Source organism: Myotis daubentonii, chromosome 16 (assembly GCF_963259705.1).
Source record: "Myotis daubentonii chromosome 16, mMyoDau2.1, whole genome shotgun sequence".
In the NCBI taxonomy this organism is placed as follows: Eukaryota; Metazoa; Chordata; class Mammalia; order Chiroptera; family Vespertilionidae; genus Myotis; species Myotis daubentonii.
Window position 1 is genome coordinate 11,678,269 of NC_081855.1, and position 20,566 is coordinate 11,698,834.

The following is a 20,566-nucleotide window of genomic DNA, read 5'->3' on the forward strand; positions in this document are numbered from 1 at the left end:
TGCATAACTCCCTCACCTTTGTTTCTTGTGTCTTTTCTGATAACCTCCCACATCTACCCACACCTCCACCTCTCCCCCCCCACCACTGTCCCCATGCGTGCCCCTCAGCATCTTCCTTTTGTCTTCAGCTGAAGACAGCATTTAACTTATGAATTAGGGGTTTACCTAGTTTTTGTGGGCCTCTGGTGTGTAAGGAGAAATATATGTTATGAACTCTGTTTTCCCTTGTTAATCTGTCTTTTATTCCTGGGAGGGGCTTTGGAAGAGCAGGGGAGGTCAGGATGGGGGCCTCTGCCACAGAAACCAGAAAGTTGTTTTCCTCTTCTACACGGCAAAGAACATCACCACGGAAACCAGAAGACCCAGAGAATGGCACAGCGTGCAGAAAGCGGGGCTGGGAAAGCCAGCAGCCACCTCCGGGCTCTCTTGGTTTGGGGCTTGGTGGCCCAACTGAAAAGCCGAGGGAAGGAGAGAGGAGTGTCTGGGAACCAGCAGGGTCCGTGGCCTCAGGAGAACCAGGGGGGAACCAAGTCAGCCAGAAAGGGCCTGGGCTCTGAGTGTAGCTGGCGCACCCACAGAGGGAGCCAGCCACCACCATGGAGAGGGAGGACCTGGGTGGCCAGGACCTGTGTGCACAGGGACTCCCCTCCTCTCAGAGCTCACACAGGCACTCGGGGTTCCCAGGGTTCCAAGATGCCATTGAGGAAGGAGCAGGAGGAGGGAGAGAAATCTAAACCTCTGGCCATTTAGTTTCATTTTATTCAAAAGGAACTAAAATGTCACTAAGGGGTAAGTTTTTCCCATAACCCTCTGCTTCAATCAGCAAAGTGGAGCTGGTGGAGATAAGATTTCTTATCTGAGTGGAGCGAGTTAAATTCCAGCCCTGCTCCGTACATAGTGAATATGTCCTAAGGCAGCTGGGCCCTGTGGTGGTTTCCCGCCAGCTGCCAGGTATGCAGACACTCGCAGGAGCCACTGTGAGGGTCGGTGCCGAGTGTTTCAGCGAAGCCTGTCTTTGGAGACGAGCAGGTGTGTGGGCAGCAGGCAGCCTGGGAGCAAGGCAGACCCCGCAGCCATGATGACCTGGAGGTCGTCTCCTTTCACCTGGGGCTCCACTTCACACTGAGGCATCAGTGACCCCGGAGATTCCAGCCTCGGTGCACTGATGCCCAGACTCTGCGACTGGAATGGGGGTGATGGCTAATCACTCTGATGCCTAAATCCCCGTATCTGTTGTGCACTTTCAGTCATACCAGGGTTAACAAAGAACCCAGCCCCAAGCCTGGTCTATGAATGCATTGGCTACCACAGCCACTGACCTCCACTGAGGTCAGCATTTTTCCTTCCATGGCCTCAGAAACGGAGTTGGCTATACCACGGCAGAGTAAAGGAGGTGGCTTATCTTAAACATCAAAAGAAAGTATGCCTTTTTGGGTCACTGAAGATCAGGGTGCCCGTGCAGGTTTTGTGGTGTGAGATGCTGCCTAGGTGGTCAAGGAGAAAAAGATGTGTGTGTGGGGGGGGTGGGGGCGAAGAGGGGAGGTAATGGCGGTGAAGGGATTCTGACTGGAGCAGAGGGCTGCAGCTGCAGTTAGTGTCTGGACAACCTTTTTGCTCTAAAAGGAACGCCCCCCCCAAAAACCACCAGGAAGGGACATGGTGGGCAACGGTATGTGAGGAGGCTCTAGGGCAGTGGTTCTCAACCTGTGGGTTGCCAACCTGTGGGTGGAGACCCCTTTGGGGGTCGAACAACCCTTTCACAGGGGTCGCCTAAGACCATCGGAAAACACATATATAATTACATACTGTTTTTGTGATTAATCACTATGCTTTAATTATGTTCAATTTGTAACAATGAAAACTACATCCTGCGTATCAGATATTTATATTATGATTCATAACAGTAGCAAAACTACAGTTATGAAGTAGCAACGAAAATAATTTTATGGTTGGGGGTCACCACAACATGAGGAACTGTATTAAAGGGTCGCGGCATTAGGAAGGTTGAGAACCACTGCTCTAAGGCATCCCTTAAGATTACACTCTCTTTCTCAGGCACACCTGGAAGAACGCCAAGTCCCTCAAAAGCATCATGCTGGTGGTGGGGGGCGGGGGGCGGAGGGGGAACACAGGTAGAGCTCCATAGATCCTCTACTCCAAACATGGTGAGCATCCAGCAGCATCAGTCACATCGGCAGGGGTCTTGTTAGCAATGCAGAAGCCAGGCCTCATTCCAGACTTCTCATCAGCACCCGCCTTTTAATAAAATCCCCAAGGAATTATTGAAGTCCAGAAGCACTGCTCCAGCCCTGTGGTTCTCGCCCCTAAGTTGCACATTATAACCACCTGAGCAGTTTTTTTAAAGGGTTTCCTAAAAGTGAAACCCAAGTATTACTATTATTTCTTAAATGCGTCACAATGATAACCAGGAATAGTCAGAGATTCTCAAACGTCAGCGAGCATCAGGACTACTTGGAAGATGTAAGAAAGCACAGAGCACTGGAACCCACCCTGGAGTCTCAGATTCAGTCGGTCTTGAGTGGGGCCCGACAGTCTGCATTTCTAACACATTCCCAAGGGATGGAAGATGCTGGATCTGGGACCACACTTTGAGTACCACTGATCTTAATGGAGATAAAACATGACAAACATGGTTCCCAGAGCTCCCAGGCAACAGTATCAGCATCCCTGGGGACTGACTACAAGTGTCCCTAGCAGGCTCCACACCTGATGTAAAGAGTGAGAAGCCCTGGGCGAGCCAGGAGTCGGGTGTAACAAACCCTGCTGTGGCTGGGATGCACGCTAAAGTTAGGAACCAGGGCTCCGGTGTGTAGCTCCAAGCTGCTCAATAGCCAGCAATTGGAAACAGATGAAAAATTATGTCTCCCTACCTATTTCTTATGTGCTTTGATCTATGCAAATAAAACCTCCTTTTGTACATGACTTTGCTTAATGACAGAGAGCCTTGAGCTCTGGCCAGACCCTCTGGATGTTTGCCCGCTAAGGGTGAAAGAGCATTAAGAACAATCATTCCTACATATCACACATTCATATATGAATGTATACATAATAAAATACTCACTTATGCACCAATATACGTACATATATGTACACATACAAATACACATATATCAACTTAAAATTTCCCAGTGAGCCCCATCAGCCCTGGCAGTAAGGAGAGTAGATAGTAGCTCACATTTCACCGGGTGCCTCTCAAGGATTGAGTTGAGCAGATAATGCTGGTTCCCTACCGTTACCCACTCCCTTATTCTCCCCACCTATTGGACTCCCAGAATTGTACAGGAATATACCTTTTCCTGGTAATTTAGGAGAAACCGATGAGCTGATTCTAATTGTTCTTAGCCGGTGGGTTTTAACACTGATAGTCTGAAGCATTTTTTTTTTTTTAAAAAAAAAAACATGCCTGATTTACTCACACAGGTTGACTTGATTGGTCTGAAGTGGGTCTGGGCATTGTGAGAGCTAAAAGTCACTCGGGTGATTCTCATGTGCAACCAAGAAGCCAGACCCCTGATCTAAGCCAATCATGCTAATCCCATCCTTTCCACTAGTAATTGGCTTAAGGGAGGCTTGTGATGCTTTCTAGCCAATTAGTCACGCTGAGGAGCTGCTGGGGAAAGTTTTTTGTTGTTGTTCTTAAGCAGAGGTGAGAGTTGTCTGCTCTGAACACTGTTGGACCTCAGTGTGATGGCTGAAGTCACTTGCTGCCATCCTGAGGAGGGGCCCACCACTTAGAGAACAAAGCAAGGGCACCGCAGAGAAGCAGGTCTGGAGCCTGGAGCCAGCACTCCTAACCCTGCCCCTTTCATACAACTTGGGTTTGGGATGATGACTCTTATTGTTTATATTCAGCTGAATTAGGGTTCTCTGTTACTACTATCGAAGGGGTCTTAGCAGAAACCATAAGTGATGCAGCTAAAATCACACGAGACAAATGTAGATTCATGTCTTATCTTAGCTTCGGGGCTCTTTTCACAAAATCATACTCTTCTCTGAGAACCCTGGGCAGGATCTCTGGACCAGAAAACTGCCCAGAGACCCACTTTGGGCCAGTAATTAGGAAATAGAATCACTACCATTGCATCTTATGAATTGAATTGTCTTGCTCTTACAAAGTGTGATGGCTAATTTTATGTGTCAGCTTGACTGGGGGAAGGGATTCCCAGGCAGCTGATAAGACATTATTTCTGGGTGCATTTGTGAGGGTGTTTCTGGATGAGATTAGCATTTGAATCAACAGACTTAGTTAAGAAGATTTTGCTCACCAATGCCATTGACACAGTCCATTCCACTGAGGCTCTGAATAGAAAACAAGTAGGCAGAAGAAGGGTAAATTTGCTCGCTGCTTGGGTTGGGACATTCATGTTCTCCTGTCCTGGCCACTGGACCTCTTCCTGGTTCTCCAGCCTTTAGACTTAGACTGAATTATACCACCACTTTTCTGGTTCTTCAGCTTGAAGATGATGGGTCTTGGGACTTTTTTGCCTCTGTAATTACATGAGCCAATTCCTGAAATAAGTCTCTCCTCTCCTTTCCTTTTCTCTCCTCTTTTCTTTTCTCCTCCTCCTCCTCCTCCTCCTCCTCCTCCTCCTCCTCCTCCTCCTCCTCCTCCTCCTCCTTTTCTCTCTCTCTGCCCCCCACCCCCATTTATTTTCTCTTGAGAGCCGCAATATAAAAAGTGTTTTGAGTTTGTTCACTAGCAACTTTCGAACCAACCACATTAAATTGGGGGTGGGGTAGAGAATTTAAAGGAGGAGAATCACATATATCATTTTTCTAGACATGTAATTGGGCATGTCCCTATTTAAATTGAGGAAAACTAAGTCACTTAACAGAAATAATGAGGAGGGAAGACCTTCGGGAGCCAGATGATAAAGATGTACATAGTTTTCTGAATACATAAGAAGGAGGGTTCACTCTAGAAGGGTGAAGTAATTAGAAATGGCTGTGTTAATTTCAGGCTTCCTTAGACACACCAGGGGGTGAAGTGCCTCAGTGAGTAGGGTCCGCTGAAAATGAGCACATAGTGGAGGGAATGAGTGACATGGAGGAATGTAATGGATAGTGCCTGTGGGCAAGCAGGCAGAGGAAAGTTTCAAACAGGAGGCAATTTGTCAGAAGGTGAAGCCAACTGTGATGGATGACATTTTCTCTCTCATATGAATAAACTATTGTATCCCTGGGGGCACAAATCGAGGTGGTGTTCATTTTAAAAATGACACACTGGTTGTTTAAAAAATGCAAATCATGGAGCACTGCACTGGAGGTGTCATTGTGGTTCTACCATTTAAATACAATAAAAACAAGGGTGTGCATATCCAGTGGGAAGAATGAATTAACCATTCAGAGGACGGCTTGATTTTGTGTTTTAACTAAGATGTCGTTATATATGAAGGCAACAGAACAAATTGTCTGTCAGTTGACCTGGTCTAATCAATTAAGACAGTTGAAAAATAAATAAATTTATTATTAGCTATTTGTTGTATTTATCACTTTAATATCAAATTGGATCAATGTTCATAAATCCAATTCATTCTTGAGGACTCTACAAGTAAATAACTAAATGTCACCTCATCTCCATCTGCATTCCAACTTTTTCATCTCCAAAGGAAATGTGAGTCTAACAAATCCATAGAATATGCATGTTTACTTCATTTGCCAGAGTTGCGGTGGTGCACCAGCTATAATTGTTATCATTAGCTCATAAAATTAATTTCAAGATGAGGACCACCACTAGGCTAAGAAATAACTTACATAATGAGATCTTACTTATGAGAAAAAGAAAAGCAACTCCTGGTGTCTAGGAGAAGACTGAACGTTCTAGGGCTTAATGTTAGGAACTGCCTTAGCAACAATAAAACCCAACTTATTCATCTACAGGTATGTTTCTGGTGGTCTTTATCTCAAGGTTATTGGCACTAATTAGATAGAAAATAAGTGAGAAATCCATCCAAAGTGCCAAATATTTCTGAGTAACTGTTTAGGACCTTACTAGAAAAACAAAAATCTGGATTTGTGAGAGAATGTTTGCTTCAGCGTGAAGTTAATGAGGAGTGATTGTCCTTGATCACTTTCAGATTTTCTAGCCATCTTTGTGGACTCTCTACTTCTGACCAGATTTTCATGGCTTTCCCCAATGGGATTCTTGTATGGTTGTTCACAAATGCTCTACAGGTCAACCAAAATGGTTGATTTCTGAGTCTATCCTAATGTTGACTCACCAAACACCTGACTGAACTAATTCCTTAATCAGGACACCTTGCAGTGGATCTCAACCTTGGCTGCACATTAGAATCACCTGGGAATCTTTTTAAAATCCTGATTCCTGGGCCTCATCCTCTGGAAATTCTGTTTCTTTGTTGTGGGGTGGGGCCACAACATTAGTAACAAAGAAACAGAATTTCCGGAGGATGAGGCCCAGAAATCAGGATTTTAAAATGATTCCCAGGTGATTCTAATGTGCAGCCAAGGTTGAGAACCACTGTTTTACAGGAACTTAAAGATCATCTCATCAACCATGTTATTCTACTCAAGGCAGAATGAAAGGAAGCTCATAGGACAAATGGGTTGTCTGAAATTACCCAGTGGTTAGCAGCAGATTAGGGTTTATGACCCAGTGCTATTGGCTCCTAATTCAGTGCTCTCTCCACAGTCATTTAGCTGATCAAACATGTTAAGTTATGAAATAGCATTTTTATTTATTGCAACAAATCAATTTGATCAGCATCACTTAATATATTACATGTAACTAAATTTCAGAGTCACATGTTGAGAATTTTTATTAATATTCTAAATATATTATTTATGTCTGTGTTCAACAAACTTTTTCGTTGTCTCCTATATTTTTTTTATTTTCTCTTAAACTTTTTGACCTGCTATATATTTACTCAATAAATATTAAAGAGATAATTGTCTAGAAGGTAGTCAGATGTATACAGAACTTAAAAATTCTAAATAATATTAAGAAGTTAAGAATAAAACTGCCAGCACCGGTTTGGCTCAGTGGATAGAGCGTCGGCCTGCGGACTGAGGGGTCCCAGGTTCGATTCCGGTCAAGGGCATGTACCTTGATTGCAGGCACATCCCCAGTAGGGGGCGTGCAGGAGGCAGCTGATCGATGTTTCTCTCTCATAGATGTTTCTAACTCTCTATCCCTGTCCCTTCCTCTCTGTAAAAAATCAATAAAATATATTTTAAAAAAAAAAGAAGTTAAGAATAAAATAAAAAAATGTTAAAAAGTTAGGTAATATCTTTAAATGCTATGTAATGAGCAGCATGGGAGTTCGGGGCAGGTGGGAAAGGAAAGGTGACCTCCAGCTGTGAAATAAGGAAAGCCTCACACAGGAGACGTGGCATGTGCACTGAGGGATGGCAGGAACTCGGACACTAAGAGCGGGAAAGGGCGAGTCAGCTGGAGAGAAGAGTGTGAATCGTGCAAATTGTTCTAAAACAGAGTCTTAGCTGTTGGTGCATTAACACACTGGCAGCAGGAACTGGCGGAATAGTGAGTCTCTGCCACCTACACACGCTGACCCCTCCCCTCCCTTTACTACTCACCTTGATAAACTTTGCAGGTAGTTTCACCAAATATTCTTGATTGACACATTGCCCTTTCTTAAACTCCTGGGAATAGTAAAAATACTTAGCCCTGGATTGTTACAAATTTCAATGTATATGAAGTGTCCATCTGCTTTATGTGATCTAATTACAGAAACACTGAGAATTCAATTACGGAATGCTGGTTAACATCAATCTCACGAAAGAAAACAGAAAACACACACACCCTACTCATCTCACCTAGGACCACTGACATGGTCACTCCTTCCCTGGGGCGGGCTTCAGCCTTAGAGGCACTCTGATTTCTTTGTTTGTCATCCGTATTTCCCAGAAGGCCACCGGAATTCTCCTGCTGACAAGGTCCGTGTGGGGGCTTCCTCTGTGAGCGACGTGCTTCCCTCTTTCCCAGCGAGAACCTACCCCCGGGAGAGCCTCAGGCCCAGGCTCTGACCATGGAAACTGTCCCAGTGCATCTTTCTCAGATTCTGTCTTTCAAGCCCGCTTTTCCACCCAGTTACAAGTTAGTGGGTCTTCTCCACGCTCACCTGGGGCAGCAAGATCAGTGGTTGGCTTCTTGTGTCTCTGGGCCCTGTGGCTGCCCTGTGTTCTCTCTGCTGTAAGTCACCATCATCTTTGGTTGATTTTGATCTCCCATGGGCCTCTTTTCTTGGCCCAGCCTCTCTTCATCTAGTATTTCCTGCTGTTACCGCAGTCCAATGTGATCTTGATACAGAGCAGCTTTCATTTTTAGGTCATCTCAGTTTGAGCCTCAGTTGGAGTGTTTTTCCTGGGAGTCCACCTTGGAAGGGGAATGTGAAGGATGAAGGCATTTTGTGCAACGTGGAGGCGTGCAGAGAAGACGTGTGTGGGCCTGGCCACGCTGCTGTGCCCCGAGACCATCTGTGAATGTATCATCATCAAAGGAGGACTCTGCACCTGCGCGTCCCTCTGTAAGGGTTCACACCACCTCCCTCACTATCTTAGCAATTACACAGGAACCCTAATACTTTTGCAGGTCTGTCCATTTTATTAAATCAGCAGAAACATGTGATCTTATACAGATGGCAGGTCTGTACCAAACTCAGGGGAGGAAGAGTTTAAAACCCCGGAGGTGCAGAGTGTACATCCCCACTTCCGAGGAAAGGATGGAGATCATTTCTCTTAGGACGTTCCTGTGGGGGCACCTATGTTTTTAGACATGCACTGATATTTCTATATCTAGTTCTTTTCCTCCCCTTCTAGCTTAATAAGGTGATGCATATCAGCATCTACAATAGTCTCTGACACGCACTCAGTTGGCAGTGAATACTGTTATAACCCTTTCTGCACAGCTGCACAGGAGTCAGAGCAGGGCAAGGAGGCTCAGGGATGGCCCGTTCCCTGTGTTTATGCTGTTCCTAGAAGTGATTAAACATGGGCCCAGTCACCTAAGCAGAATGAGCGAGTGTCATAGTGAGGGCAGTGCTTGTTGCTTGTTCCTTTTTGGGCTCTTCACACTCAAGAAGCAGCATGGAGAGGGGTCCCCACGCCAGGTGCAGTCTTCTCTGTCTGAATTATGAAAGGTCAGGGTCAGTGGCGAGGGAACAGGAGTAAGGCCAGAGCTGTAATATCAGGGCCTAAAGAGCTTTTCATGTCAAAGTCCATCTTATGAGCTCCTGGCCAGTACCTGTCTATACTTAAAAGAGGGCTCTCTCTGGCCAGCGTGGCTCAGTGGTTGAGCATCGACCTATGAACCAGGAGGTCACGGTTCAATTCTCAGTCAGAGCTTTTGTCCAGATTGGATTCTATCCCCAGTGTGGGGCATGCAGGATGCAGCTGATCAATGATTCTCTCTAATCATTGATGTTTCTATCTCTCTCCCTCTCCCTTCCTCTCTGAAATCAATAAAAATATTATTTTTTAAAAAGAGGGCTCTCAAAACTCCATTGTTTGGTCTGACATCATGCACCTCTTCATGGTGGGGTTGTGTCTCATTGAATGATTCAGATAAGATATATTTCTTTAATTGTCAGTGTGCTGAGGTCTGTGAGTTATTTGCATCTGCATTTTGCAGAGGAGTTGGTCGCCTGACTGCATTTCTTAGCTTAGAAACCTGTTGTCCTACCACTGCATGGCCTCCTGTCCTTGGAAAGAGAATGGGACACAGGTGGACATGTGCCCACAGGTGGATCTGTGCCCACAGGTGGAAGTGTGCCCACTGGTGGTTCAGTTCTGCTCAGCAGGAAGAGGCCATTGGGAAGCACTGAGCCAGACACTGGCATTTGCATAGTTAAAAAATTAAGTCAGTGGCACTATGCTGGACATTTAATACCACACCAGTTTTCGTTTTCTTTCTGTGTGTTTTGGGGGGAGGCTTATGAAGTTGGAGCACTGTGTCCTGAAGACGGTGAGGTTGACCTCGTTATTCAGGCTGCTGCTAATGGCTGTCTGGTGCCAAGGGCCCCAGGTACCAACCTGGATGCTACCCCCGGAAGACGCTGGTCCCAGATCACAGTGTATGCCTTCCTAAGGATGAGAATTTCCCGTAAGGCAGAAATGTCTTCTCCCATTAACACCTACGGGGTCTCCCAGAAGAGAGCTTAGGAAGCCAGTGTTCTCTAAAGTTCTAGCAACAGCAAACTGAGCATAATCAGGAGAAAGGGCTGTCAGTTATCTCTGCGTTGGCCCAGCTATCTGGTACTTTGTCACTGTCATTACCAGCCTTGGCCCAGAGCATTTTTAGCTCAGTTTCACAATTTCATAAAAAGAAAAAAAGGCCTACTCCTATGCCCCATGCTCTCTTCCATTTGGACTTAAGACTCTTCCCCCCATGGCTGCTGCTGCCCTGAGATAAGGCTGTGGTATTCGCTCCATCATCCCCCAATCAAACATTATCATAAGAAAGTGCCAGGCATCCATCAGCTCAGAGCCCCTGGTTTATGCTCAAAGTTCGGATTATCTCTTAGGCTCCAAATCCCTTCAAACGGCCACCCTGATCAAAGAGAATCACATCCAGCAGATAAAATTCAAATATAGACCCGTGCAATAGAATGACAGCCAGGATTTTTAAAAAAATCTCCAAACTGCTTCAACCTCCTCATTTTGTCAGGAATTGTTCTTTATCCACAGTGTAGGGCCTGCTGAGCAACCTCATTGTCATCTTTGCATTTTTCCTACTGGGTTCTGCCTGGGGAGCCATTTATGGAGTTCGCTCCTGGGGAAGGAGTCTTTGTCCATCAGCAACTCCCTGCACTCAGCACAGGGTGAGTCCAGCTCTGCCCAGAGCTCTGCAGTTGAGAAACATTGCAGGACATGGATCAGTCATACTTAACAACCAGTTGCTACCTTTGATAGTGTATAGCCAGGAGAAAGCCAAGATTGGAAAGTAGTGTCTTCAATGTTAGGAAGCACCAGAGTAACAAAATGAAATGGAATGCCCCGCTAAATCCAATCATTCAGTTCATTCACTCAGTAAATATTTGTCTCACGTGCAAGTTTCTGGTGAACCAAAGAAACACATCATTGAAAAGTTTAATATCTAAGAAGAAAACAGTTACCTGGGGAATCAAATAAAAAACATCGCAGATTTCCAGTCCAAGAGGAGAAGCTGAACCCAAAGGATTCAACTACGCCCTCCTCCCACTTCCCATCCCAAGTTTCTAGTCAATTGAGCAAGGAATCTAGCCTAGACTTGAAGGGGAATGCACGTCACTACTGAAACTAAGAAAGGATTGTACCCACTGCCAGAAATGTTGTGGAATTTCTGGAAAATACAAAGCAGGTGAGGTTACATGGAGGTTAAGAGTTTATTCATATGCAGGTCACCACCCTTGAAAAAAATGTTCAAAAGAGTAAAGAGAAGAGGAAGTCACACTATTTTAAAGCAGCAGGGACTGACGGCAAAGATAAACCAGAGGCATTGGCTGGCTGTAGAGAGGAGTGCAGGGCCCTCTGACAAGGCGTGGAGATGAACTATCTGCAGAGGACTGGGATCCCTCCCAAAGGACCTTGGCTACCTTGGGCATGGAGGCATCTTAAGTGAAGAAAGGGCAGTTGGTGAGTCTGGCTCCCTCCCCTTCAACAGGCTACCATAAAAAATGAAGTGGCATTTTCTACTACTTCTGGCTTTTTTCAGCTTCAGCTTCTACCTGCCTGGCCACCTCTATCTTCATCTGCAACCTAACAGAATAAACCTGGAGGAAAGCCACTGGTCTCTGCCTCCATTTCTCTGGACTTGAGAGATTTGAACGGCAACCCAAACACTTGGAGTCCTCCCACTCCTGGCACCAGGGGCTATGCTATCTGGAAAAAAATAACCAGGAGGAGAGCAGCAGGATTTCAACAGCCAGGGAGGCAGCCAAAGCTGCTGAACCTAGTGTTTTCTTTGGAAAAGATGTTGTGAAAGAAATATAGTAAAACTATACAATTTTTAAAAATGTGTACTTCCAATAGGATTTTGGCAGAAATTGTATTTCTGAAACAAAAGCAAGCATAAAAATTCTCTCATCTTCCATATTGCAGACAGCAGAAAGTGACTTTCTTTTTGGCACTAACACAAAAATACTAGTATAGTTTAATTGTTTTGGTTTTTTGAATATAAAGACTGCCAATACAGGAATAAGAACAGTTCCTGATAATATGTTGTGTTAAGGCTGTTATGTTCTAAAACACTGAGTTCCAGTCTGGCCAATTTTGCTGGTGGATAGAGCATCGGCTTGCAGACCTAAGGGTCTTGGGTTTGATTCTGGCCAAGGGCACATACCTCGGTTGCAGGCTCCTCCCTGGCCAGGCCATGGTCCGGGCTTGTGCAGGAGGCAACCAATTGATGTGCTTCTCTCACATCGATATTTCTCTCTGGCTTTCCCTTTCTCTTCCATTCTCTCTAAAAAACAATGGAAAAATATCCTCGGGTGAGGATTAAAAAAATAATAATAATAAAATAAGACACTGTGTTCCAGTCACACTTGGTTCAGATGGTAGCTGATGTCTGCATATCTGACCACTTCTCTCTCACAATTTCCACTGACACTGGCCAAATGGAGGGCAGGAGGAAAGCTGCGTATCAGCACGAGAGTGGGCCGGTACTCTTCTTTAGCTGGGATTTCACGGGTCTCAGCAGGCAAAGCCCAGGTGAGAGATCATGGAGCAGAAAGGCCAAACCAATCACTCAAAGGCAAAATGGAAGGAAAGCCCACTGAGGAGAAGGTGAGAATCCCTTTCCCCCTTCAAATCTAGGGCTGATGAGAACCATTTGAAGTTCAACCCTGGCATCTGAGATTACAGGGACAGGGGGACCACAGCTCCAGCTCACTCACAGACAGCAACAGGGCCAGACTGTGGGCTAATCACTGGGCAGTGGGGTCCCCTGGAGGTAGGGCTCAGCCCCTGCCAAAGAGAAACTGTCCCAGCTTGTTTGGGATTGTCAAAAGGACAGGTTACTCCTGGACAAAGAATGATATAGAGTGTCACATGACTTGTGAAGGAGCCTATCTCTGCTACCTGGAGTGGACAGAGATCTCACTGTCTAGAAAGGAACAACTGCAGAATATTAACATGTTTGAAAAGAAAAGACAATTGGAGGATTTACCTGAACTTTTGGAGCAAATCTCCCCTATCCTCACCTTCTGCCCCTCATGAAATAGTTCTGTAAGAAACAAACAAACAAAAAAATTAATAAACTTTTAATTTTGGAATAATTTTAAATTTATAGAATATTTACAAAGATAATACAGAGAGTACCTGTATACTCTCACCAAGTTTCCCTAATGTTAGCTTTTTATATAATTACTAGAAACCTGGTGCACGAAATTTGTGCACAGGGAAGGGGGGGGGAGTCCCTCAGCCCAGCCTGCACCCTCTTCAATCCAGGACCCCTCAGGAGATGTCCGATTGCCAGTTTAGGCCCGATCCCTGGGGGTCAGGCCTAAACCGGCAGTCAGACATGCCTCTCGCAATCCGGGACTGCTGGCTCCTAACCGTTTGCCTGCCTGCCTGCCTGATCACCCCTAACCCCTCTGCCTTCCTGATCACCCCTAACCACCTCAGCCTGCTTGATCTCCCCTAACTGCTCCCCTGCTGGCCTGATCACCCATAACCACCTCTGCCTTGGCCCTGTACCTGGGAACCAGGATTTCCTCCCTCTGGCTGACTGCAGGCACTCGGGACCTGGGCCAGCTTCACCCAGTCTGGCTGCAGCCATGGGACGGGCAGCTTTTCTCCTGGGCCGAGCTGCAGGTGCTGGCTCCTGGGGCCATGGGTAGGTGGCTTCACCCTGGCCTGGCTTTGTCAGGAAGGACATCCAGATGGTCATCTGGAAGATGTCTGGTCTAATTAGCATATTACCCTTTTATTAGTATAGATAGTGCATTTATCAAGATTAGATAACTATTAACTAAATGCCATGTTTTTATTCTTTGGCTTTCACTAGGTTTTCAATTAAAGTTATTTTCCTGTTTCAAGATCCAATGAAGGATGCATACCGCATTGCATTCAGTCATTGAGTTTTCTTCATTTCCTCTACTCTGGTCTAGTCTTCCCTTCTCTTCTAAGATATTTCTGGGGGTACCTGATATTGTATGGAATGACTCTCAGGTTGAGCTTGTGTGATATTTTTCTCAGGTAGGGCTATGGATTTAGGGTGATGGGGGATGGGAGGGAAAACCGCAGAGGTGTGAGCCCTCTTCATCAGATCCCCAAAGAGCACATGATGTCATCAGAGTTTCCCAGTGGTTGCTGTAAGCCTTGATTGCCTGGGTAAAGCAGTGGGTACCAGGTTTCTTCACTCTAAAGTTACTGGGGTTTCCTTTCCATACTCTCTTATTTGGAAGAGAGTCCCTTAATCTAGCTACACTTAGGAAGAAGGATGGAGATTGTTACATTTCATCTCCTGGAGGGAGTGTAACTAATATGTCTACATATATTTCTATAGTATTTGGAATTTTTCTATAAAAAATTTATTTCATTCCCCCATTTATTTATTTGTTCACTTATTTGTAATAATATGGACTCATGTGTATTTGCACTTTGGGTTAAAATTCAATTCTACTTTTTTTGTTGCTCAAGTTGTTCCAGCTTTGGCCACTGGGGCTCTTTCAGACTCCTGTACCCCTTTAACATGCCTCCATCCTTATATTTTCAACACTTCCTTGCTTTCTGTCACTATAAGACACTCCTGGTTCTTCTTGTAATTTTCTTGTCTCAGCCCAAGAAAACTCCACTTCTCCAAGGATTCCCGTTCCTCTTATTTAGAGAATGGTACTTAGAAATCAAGATCTATACCTGGAGTGTACTTGTTGGTCCTGGGATATCACTGTTTCTAGGTCCTCTCAGTGGACAGAGCTGGAAAAAAAGATGAATTTATGCTAACCCATGTAGGCACATATCTGTATTTATTTCTGTGTGTGCGTGTTGAGCTCAGCATGAGTTCACAGTGGTCTTCCAGTCTAATCTAGTGTTATATGGTTCATCCCAACCTTTCCAGTCTGCTGATTTGTCATTTTCCTCTCCAACAGTGAAAAACCTGGTTCCTGCTTTCCACCATCAATGTTCTTATTTGTTCAACCCCAGTATTTAAGTAGAGCAATTTCAGAATTGCTCATCTGTATCCCCATGAGCAGTAACGTTACCTGCTGGAGTACAGCGTTTATATAGAGTTCCTTTGGTCTTTAGCCTTACAGTCTGCAGTCAAACTGCTTTCCAGAGTGACTTAGGTGAGCTCCTCGCTTCCGCCATGCCCCACAGGGAGATTCCTTCTTACATAGCTAATTCGGTGAGTTCATTTACCACAGCGTTCACTTCATCTTGTCTCTCTTGACAACCAGATTTTTTCTTTTTAAAATTTGCATACATTGAAATTCACTTTTATGATGAATGATTGTATGGGTTTTAGCAGATGCATAGAATTATGATTTCACCATGCAGAGCAGCCACCTGACTCTAAAGGTTCCCTGCACATCTCCTTGATAGCTCCCCAAGCCCTGGTCACTGAAAATCTGTTTTCCATCCTTATAGTTTTCCCTTTTCCAGACTATCGTGGAAATGAAATCATATAATATGTAGACTTTTGGGTCTGGCTTCTTTTTTTCTGGCAAATAAGCATTTATTAATAGCATTTATTGTTTTGATCTCATACATACGGAAATTAAAACCCTCTCAAATTGGTTAGCTTGCCATGATCACTCACTATGTAATAGTCTTAAGATTCAAACACAATTAATTTTATGTGATTCCATATTCCTGCCTCTTATTTTACACATTGCCTTTCTCACAGTGACTTTAAATTATAACAGTGAATTATAATAAAATTTAAGCCTAAAATACTTGTATTTCTTTTGTTTGATGTTTCACATAATAAAAATAAATAGCCAAATGTTATTTATTTGTTTTATTTTTATTAAATTTATTGTGTGATATTGATTAATAAGATCAAGTGGTTTCAAGTATATATTTTATAAGACACGATCTGTATACTGCATTGTGTGGCCACCCACCACAGTCAAATTGCCTTATATCACCATATATTTGGCCCCCTTTAGCCTTTACTGGCTTCTTTCACTTAGCAAAATGCATGAAGATTTATCCATATTGTCGTTAATTAATTAATCACTCAGTCCTTTTTATCACCAAATAGTGTATATTTTGTGAATGTACCACAGTTTATGGTAAGGGACACTTAGAAGGACATAGTGCTTGTTTCCAATTTTGATGGTATTTATGGATAAAGCTGCTGTAAATATTGGCATACAAATATTGGCAAACCTGTGTGTGAGCATAAGCTTTGAATCACCTAGGTAAATGTCTAGGGGTGGTACTGCTGGGTTGTATGGTAACTATATGTTGAACTTTGTAAGGAATCTTCCAAAGTGGCTGTATCATTTTGCAGACCCATCTTTTCTTTTGAATTTCTACTCTCGGTAATATTAAATGCTGATAAAACAGCACCAGACATCATGAATAAATGAACAGTCAGTGAACAAAACAGGGTATAAAAACTCAAATTCAGGAATTAGGCTATCAATTCACAAAATCTCTTCAGAGAATAGATGAAGAATATAAGAGACAAATATTATGAAAGAAAAATAATCAATTTAATGGACATATTGAGTTAATCTAATAAACATTTTGTGTGAAATAGTGTTTCCCAAAGATAAGAGCAGACACAAGCTGTACAAACAATTATAAAGTCCTTCAACTGAAGTAGAGAACAGAAGACCAGGGAAAGATAATCAATTCAAAAACAGTTTCCAAAAGTAATTAAGAAGTGGAAGCATTCATTTTATCCTAATCAGGAAGTAAGTAAGAAAATAAAAATACACAAAGCAAAAATTCAAATAAATAAAATAAAAATAAAGAAGAAAATAAAAATATACAAAATCATTAAAACAATACAGAAAATTCAGGGAAAGTGTAAAGAGTTTGTACAACTCTCTCCTGATATATTTAAAATATGGATGAAATAAGTAATTTTATGGTAAAATGCAAATTACAAAAATTTGCTTGAAATGAGATATTAATATAGCTCTAACCATAAAATAAATCTTAAAATGTATTAAAACACTGCCTTTCAGCACAGCACCAGCTCAAAGGGATTCATGTGTATGTTTTTAAAACTTCAAGCACCAGATGAATCATATGTTACTTAAATTGTGCCAAAACATATTATAAAAAAGGAAGTCTTGGTTCTTTCCTGGATCTGCTATAACTGATTCAGCAATTTGTCAAGGCAAAGAAAGAGAAGGTCTGCGCCAGTCTCACTGGTGAGTACAAATGTAAACATTCTAAGTTAAACAGGCTGACTCCCGGAGTGTGCCGATCATAATATGCATCACAATCAGGCAAAACTAACTCCAGGACTTGGATTATATGGGTATTAGAGATTGTGGCCATTAAATCACCTCATTATTAGATGAAGAAAGGGATATTTCATCTCCACAGAGGCTGAAGTGCATTTGATAAAATGCAAAATCCATTGGCAACAGAATAAAACTTAATAAACTTGATATGTTTGAGGATATATGAAGATATAACCAACATAATACTTGCAAATGAAACATTCAATGTATTTCCACTAAATTAAGAAAGAACACATGCCTACCATCATTTCTCTATTTACTTTGGGGAAGATATAAAATATGATAAGAAAAGAAAGGCAATAAGATTTGGAGTAAAAAAAAATCATATTATAATATAATGTTCATTCCTACATGCAATAATTAAATATTCCACTTAAGAGAGAGGCTTTCTTAGTGTCTCAGATCCTTTGAGCATAGCTTGCATCCTCAAGGGCTCAGGGATTTGAGAGAAATTGATAAATGTACATGAGGTGGAGGAGACTAGGAAAGGGTAGAAGAGTCAAGTGCAGCTGGATGCACCCACTGAGTGTCCCTTGAGAATTTGTAAAATGAAACTATTTCCCACTTTCTTAAAACTGTTATTTACCAGACAGTCCTTCCCTTATTACCACATTTAAAATAGCACACACATGCCCTGGATGGTGTGGCTCAGTTGGTTGAGCATCATCCCATGCACCAGAACATTGCAGGTTTGATTCCCAGTCAGGGCACATGCCTGGGCTGCAGGCTTGATCCCTGGGAGGGGTGCATGCAGGAGGCAGCTGATCAATGATCCATGTTTGGCTCTCACATCAATGTTTCTCTCTCTCTCTCTCTTCCTCTCTCTCTAAAAATCAATAAAAATATTTTTAAAAAATAGTGTCCCTTGCCCCTCTAGCACTTTCTAGCCTCTTGCCCTGTTTCATCATTTTTCTGCATAACAAATGTTACCTGACACAAAATGCATTTCTTTCTGTTTATTTTTTTCCTTTATTGATTAAGGTATTACAAATGTGTCCTTATCCCCCCAATGCCCCCCCTACCCCCCATGTATGCCCTCACCCCCCAGTGTCTGTATCCATTGGTTATGCTTATATGTATGCATACAAGTCCTTTGGTTGATCTCTCCCCCTTAGTTCCACCCTCCCCTGCCTTCCCTCTGAGGTTTGAACATCTAATCGATGCTTCTCTGTCTCTAGATCTATTTTTGTTCATCAGTTTATGTTGTTCATTATAATCCACATATGAGTAAGATCATATGATATTTATCTTTCTCTAACTGACTTATTTCATTTAGCATAAGGCTCTCCAGCTCCATCCATGCTGCTGCAAATGGTAGGTGTTCCTTCCTTTTTACAGCAGCATAGTATTCCATTGTGTAGAAGTGCCAAAGTTTACAGGGAACTCATACAACTTAACAAAAGGAAGGCAAACAACCCAATTAAAAAAAAATGGGCAAAGGACCTCAATAGATACTTTTCGAAAGAAGACATAAGGAAGACCAAGAGACATATGAAAACATGCTCAAAGTCACTAATCATCGGAGAGATACAAATCAAAACGACAATGAGGTACCATTTCACTCATGTCAGAATGGCTATCATCAACAAATCAACAAATGACAAGTGCTGGAGAGGATGTGGAGAAAAAGGAACCCTTGTGCACTGCTGATGGGAATGCAGACTGGTGCAGCCACTGTGAAGAACAGTATGGAGTTTCCTCAAAAAACTAAAAATGGAACTTCCATTTGACCCAGTGATTCCACTTCTAGGAATATATCCCAAGAAACCAGAAACACCAATCAGAAAGGATAGATGCACCCCTATGTTCATAGCAGCACAATTTACAATAGCTAAGATTTGGAATCAGCCTAAGTACCCATCAGCAGATGAGTGAATTAAAAAAAACTTTGGCACATCTTTCTGATTATTGATTGTACTGCCCAATAAGCCCTGTCTCACAACTACTTCCAAACCCGCTGCCAGCCAGGCTCTGTACTAGTGAGAAAGTGAGCCCTGCAGACATCTCAGAGAATTTGGTCAATCTTCTCAAAGGAGACAGCAAGGAAACATCCGTAAGGTGGGGCAATGGCCATAGTGACCAAGGGACAATCTAAGAGATGGTGTGCCTAGAACTGAATGAACCACAGAGAGATTTGTGGGACTTGAGGTCACAGAGGTAGCCAGCAGCAAGTTTATGTAGGATCCTGTAACCAGTGATGAGAAATTTAGAACTTAGTCTAAATAAGATGAAAAGCCTTTTTCCAAGAAGAGGAGCAATATTATCTAGAGGGTGTCAATACTCTACCTTCTATACAGGGAACAAGCTGTTAGGGTAGGAAACATTTAGAAGAGTATAGAAATAGTTCAGGTGAGACTTACGTGGTATCTGTGGAGAGAGGTGGCAAGAAGTGGCCACATTTGTGATATCTTCTTAAGACAGAGCTGACAGAACTTGTGAATGGGTTGGATGCCGTGTATATAAAAAGAAGGATGCCAAGGATGACTCTAAGGTGTTAGGTCTGAGCAACTCAAAGAGCCATGCTGACATTTATTGATATCCTAAAGACTAGGGGAGGAACCAGCTGTGTGTATTCATTTGCTCTTGGTTTCATGAAGAAAGGTGGGCAGAAGTCACAAGTGATGTTTTAGGCATGTTAAATTGGAGGTGTCTATGATACATCCAAATGAAGATATCTAAGCTCAAGTTGAGGGAAGAGACTAAGGTTGAGATATAAACTTAGAAGTTATCAGCTTATGGATATTAAACCATGGGAATGGGTAGTCATCCAGGGATGAGTGACATGAGAGAAGAAATACAAAGACAAAACTTGGAGAACTAGCCCATTTAGATCTGAAAGATGAGGGGGTATCATCAGGAGACTGAAAAGGAGGCATGTGGTATCCTGGGAGTGTTACCAGTGGGGTGCCCTCTGTGTCCCCACCTGTTACGGGTAGAAGTAGAGTTCTTGGGGTGCCATGAGGAAAATAATTTCCTGAGGCCCCCATGGGAGGATGAGGTATCATGGAAAGCTTTATTGATTATGTAAAATTAAGGGGGTTCCATCTTCCTTTGCCTCATCAAGAGAAAAGTCCAACCTTGTCTTCAGCAGGGCTAGGAGTAAGGCCACTGACCAGCGTCTCCACTCCATATTAAAGCACAGTCCAGTCCAACATCCT